The sequence below is a fragment of the Globicephala melas genome, chromosome 14 (genome assembly GCF_963455315.2).
Source record: "Globicephala melas chromosome 14, mGloMel1.2, whole genome shotgun sequence".
Taxonomy (NCBI): domain Eukaryota; kingdom Metazoa; phylum Chordata; class Mammalia; order Artiodactyla; family Delphinidae; genus Globicephala; species Globicephala melas.
The window spans coordinates 69,217,214-69,222,603 of record NC_083327.1 but is presented as its reverse complement, the minus strand read 5'-3'; the positions used below and the strand labels follow the sequence as shown (position 1 = coordinate 69,222,603).

At 41.0% G+C, this 5,390-nt stretch overlaps 1 pseudogene; it reads left to right on the top strand.

Annotated features, from left to right (window-relative positions):
- The first annotated feature begins 1,431 nt into the window (after positions 1 to 1,431).
- LOC115851172 (gap junction gamma-1 protein-like) lies at positions 1,432 to 2,599 on the top strand (annotated as a pseudogene).
- The last annotated feature ends 2,791 nt before the right edge of the window (positions 2,600 to 5,390 follow it).

Here is a 5,390-nt window from a genome sequence, read left to right as displayed (position 1 = left end):
CAGAGTAAATAGGAAACAGGAGACAAAGTAGGATACAGGAAAAAAAGAAGTGAACCAAACGAGGCCTTTGAAAAATGGTTTAAAAAAATAATCTTTTAGATCTGTACAAAGCCACCCTGAACTTTCTAGAATGAAAGAATAAAACAATAGGCTGAAAAAAACAGATACAGGGGCTATTAAGTGGACTGGGGGAAGGGTAGGATATTCTCAAAGGTATGAAGTCCAGCAAGAAGAAATTATAGGATGGACAAGGGATTGAGGAGGAAAGTGCTACGCAGAGGAATCTGACATCCAGGTGAACTTGCAGATCAAAGGATAGAGAAGACAAGAGAATGAAGTGTGCTATTTGTGTAATAGGCTGTTAAAGCAAAATTCTCTCTGCCTCAGTTTTGGTTGCAACCCCAAAGAAGGCAGGCAAAACTGAGGTGCTAAGTACCCCTTTCCTATTTCAAAGTATGATGATACATCCTCTATGCAGGAATTATACGGGGAATAAAAGACAAGCCAAAAAAAATCTAGTGGTAGATAAGAGGTTGATGTCACAAAGAGGCAGGCCTGGTTTGGGAGATAATTTCTTCAGAAGTAGCTACTTGAGTGTTGTGGCATTCTTTCCCACCCCATCCCTACCAGAGGTCAGGAAAGGGGTGTACTTGTGCTTATTCCTCACATCAAGCAGAGACAGGTGAGCTTCAAGAAAGCCACTTGGAAAGCTTAACTTGGAAGTCTAGAGTTTGTGAGCTTCAGAGACTGGTACCAGACCCACATCTAAAAAAGCAAAAAGGTGAGATGGTGGCTGGCCAGCTCTCCAGGACAGCAGAGCAGAAAGGGCTGCACTGGGAGTGGCTGGACTTGTGCTGAAGGTGGACATGTGGAGAGAGCTGGCCTGGAGTTATTTTGATCCTGCCCAAGAGGCTCACCTGAAGGAGTAATAGGACTCCAGCAGCATCCAGCCCAGACAGCATCAGTGCCATATCATGGTCTTATCCAGCAAGTAAACCTGCCCTGGTTTCACCAGTCCTCTCTCCTACTCACTCCATTTCTAGGGAGAAGGGAAAGGCTACCTAGAGAAAGGTGGTGGTGGAAAAGCATAAGGAAGGGAAGTGGAGAGAGGGCTACCTAAGCAACCTACCACCCAGTCCCTTTCCCCACCATAGACCCAGGAGAAGAAATAAGTGAGTCAGTCTAGTAGTGAGAAGTTTTTCATGTGAAAAACTTGCAGGAGTCAGCAGCAGGAGCGGCTTCGGCCTTGGCGGGAGACCAAGGTGAAGGCAACGGCGACGCGGGGCACGTGAGGCAGCGGCCGATGGAGGAGGCGGCCCCGGGGGACCCCGCCTACCAAAGGAATTTGGAAAACTTGTAAGCAAAACATTTCTCTAAGAAAATTTTGGGTTTCAGAAATTCTGGATCACAGGGCAAACCAATCCAGTCACCATGAGTAGGAGCTTCGTCACTTGCCTGCCGGAGGAGATCCACAACCACTCCACGTTTGTGAGGAAGATCTGGCTCACGGTATTGATCTTCTTCCGGATTGTCCTTACAGCCGTAGAAGGAGAACCCATCTATTACGACGAGCAAAGCAAATTTGTGTGCAACACAGAGCAGCCAGGCTGCGAGAACGTCTGCGATGATGCCTTAGCACCCCTCTCCCACATGCGCTTCTGTGTGTTCCAGATCATCCCGGTGGCGACCCCCTCTGTCATGTACCCGGGCTATGTCATTCATAAGGTTGCCAAAATGGAGCACGGTGCAGCAGACAAGAAGGCCCATCGGAGTAAACCTTATGCAATGCATTGGAAACAGCACCAGGCCCTGGAAGAAATGGAAGAGGACCATGAAAAGGATCCCACGATGTATCCAGAAATGGAATTAGAAAGTGAAAAAGAAAATAAAGATCAGAACCAATCTAAACCTAAGCATGATGGGCAGTGGCGGATTCGGGAGGATGGGCTCATGAAAATCTACCTGCTGCAGCTGCTGGCAAGGACCATGTTTAAGGTGGGTTTTCTGATCGGGCAGTACTTTCTGTATGGCTTCCAAGTCCACCCATTTTATGTGTGCAGCAGACTTCCTTGCCCTCATAAGATAGACTGCTTTATTTCTAGACCCACTGAAAAGAGCATCTTTCTTCTGTATGTATGGTGTTACAGGCCTTTGCCTGTTGCTTAACATTTGGGAAATGCTTCATTTAGGATGTGGGACAATTCGAGACTCACTAAACAATAAAAGGAGGGAACTGGAAGATCCAGCTGCTTATAATTATCCTTTCACTTGGGATACACCATCTGCTCCCCCTGACTATAACATTGTCATCAAACCAGATCAAATCCAGTACACCGAACTGTCCAGCAACACTAAGATTGCCCACAAGCAAAATAAGGCCAACATCACCCAGGAACAACAGTACGGCAGCCATGAAGACAACTTCCCAGCTGACCTGGAGACTCTGCAGAGGTAAATCAAAATGGCTCAGGAATGCCTGGATCTGGCAATCCAGGCCTACAATCACCAAAATAACCCCCATGGTCCCCGGGAAAAAAAAGCTGGGTCCAACAAAAGCAGTTCCAGTAGCAAATCAGGGAATGGGAAGACCTCTGTCTGAATTTAATCTTGGCTGGGCTTAAAACTTGTGCTTTTCATAGTTCATGGTAAGCAGCGGCTCACTGAATAATGACTTCCACTGAGTAAACATTTGGCTGTGGTTATTTTCAGGGACACTGTTAGCTCATGATCCAAGCTCAGGGGACTCTGAAGGTGGGGCTGGGACAGGGGGAAGAGAAAGGGGAACACAGTGTTCCTGGACACATGTTCCAGCAATACACTTGCAGAATTTTACATTTGTGTCTTCCAGATCTGGAAAAGAACAGATATATTTAAATCATTCTCGTTGAACAGTTTTTGTATGTACAGAGTATTATGGTACTTTTTTTTTTTTTAGTATGGGTACTTTTTTTTTTTTTAGTATGAGAACTTTTTTTTATATTATTACATTGGACCACTGTACTTATACTTTTATATTAAAGGGGAAAAAAATCCTTAAGATAAAAAAAAAAACCTCGCTTTTCTGTGGCCCTAAAGCTTTGTAACTATGGCCAAAGGATAAAAGTTGCAGGGGCAATATTTATATATCAATATAAGGAAGGACATGCTTTTTAAAATTGAATAGATTTGACATACAACATTGTACAAATTTAAGGTATATGATATGCTAATTTGATACATTTATATATTGTAATATGATTGCCATTGTAGCAATATTTAGCACCTCTATCATGTTACATAATTATTCCTTCTTTTTAGTGGATGGGATAGTTAAGTTTTAGTCTCTTAGCAAGTTTGATGATTATAGTACACCATTGTTGTCTCTATTCATTATACTGTGCTTTAGATCTCTACAGCTTATTTTCTAGTTTGTTTTCTTGAGAAACATCAGTCTTATCCCCCTGTCCCCCACCCCCTGGTATCCAACATATTACTGTTTTTTTATGAGTTTGACTTTTTTAGATTCCACACTTAAGTGATATCATAGAGTACTTGCCTTTCTCTATCTGACTTAATCTCACTTAGCATAATGTGCTCAAAGTTCGTCTGTCACAAATGGCAGCAGGATACCCTCTTTCCTCATGTCTAAATAATATTCCATTGTGTGTGTGTTTATAACACACACACACATACATACACACACACACATACATACACACACATACATAAATACACACACACACATATATATATATCACAACTTTTTCTTAACAAAAGACCAAACTTCAATATCAGAATTTGCTGAATTTCATCTCATGAGGAGTTCCTAGCATCATGGGAAGAGGAAATTTCCAGAATGGTTGCAGGATCTTCCTAATTTGTTTACTGTTAAGACTCTATGAGTAAAATTCATAAGACTTTGTTCCGGCCTTTCTTCAAGTACTGGATTTAACTTTACAGGACATGGTGGTGATTTCAAACTGCATAATAAAAATTTAGGTCTTCATTATATAAAGTTGTCATAAACATTTAATGGCCCCCAGAAATACTTAGGAAAATAATTTGGCCTGCTCTTGGGTAGAAATCATGCTCTGAAGTACAGCCGGGTGGCTAAGTATTTACAAAGTTTTCTCCTTGACCTCCAAGTTCTCCCTCCAGAAATTCTCTGTATTTAACAGCATCATTTCATTGAAACTGATCCAGGGTGGTGACCTTCAAAATGAGGATCATTTATCCCCCATGCGCTGCACTGTTCTTATGCTCTTCCCTCTTCACAGTCACTGTTGATTTCACCTACCTTAGTAAAATAGAAAATTGATAAGACATAAAGAAAACACCCTGGCATTTGTCACCATATTTAAATTACCATAGGATCCTATATGTCTGCCAAGGTGGAAGCAACCGATAGAGTAATGGTAGGGTTCAAAAACCACCCCAAGGGGAGCCAGGCAGCAGAGGACCCCAGATGCCTTCCCTTCCTTCTGTTGCCTCAGCAGCAGTGCCAGGCAAATCTCAAGGCCTGTTGTGAAAACACATTTCCCTGCATCCTATAACCATGACAAGTAAAACAGGATGCTCATTTATGTAAAATGACAGTTCTGACAGAAGTTATACGTTTCTCACTATTGATATAGGCAATGGAGTGGATGAGAAACAAACAAGAATCTTAGCCTCAGTCAACTTGTTGAATTTTTCCGTAAATATATTCTGAGTTCTGATTATGCGTTGAGCACAGTTCTGGGCTCTATGAGAGAGGCAAAATAGAAATCAGACATGATCCCCTATACTTTAAATTAATCTAAATAAGGGGCCAAAATCAAAGTCAGTGTTCGAGAAGAATGCTAAGCATTACCGGAATTCAGTAAAGAAGAAATATTAATTTAGTTTTTATCTGCAGAATCAGTTGGCGTGATAGGTATGTAATTTACCCGCTCTTTTTTTACTCCCATGAATGATCTTGCATTTGATTCAACAAGCTTTTGTAAGATGCCTATGATATTCCATCTACAAGATATTTGTCAGGAATGTGTATATATTATGGGTACTTTGATTTTCAAATATGCATTGATTCAAAATTGTTTATTTTATATATAATTTAAATAATGTATGTGTGCCAGCATTGTCAACATAAGGATAAAGTCTTTTATCAAGCCAACACTCTATCTGTGAAGGTGTTTTTGGAGGTTATATCTTCTCCTTTTTCTACTTTTACTATTGTAGAAAGAGTCAGAGTGTTTAAGCCATAAAGACATGAATTCAAATCCCAACTTTACTACCTACTAATTGTATATTCTTGGGCAAATTTTTTTATCCTCTTTGCATATTAATATAAAGTAACATAAATAAAATGCTTGGCATATGTGCGTCAATGATTTTTGTAGCTGGATGATGTACATGGGCTTCATTGTACC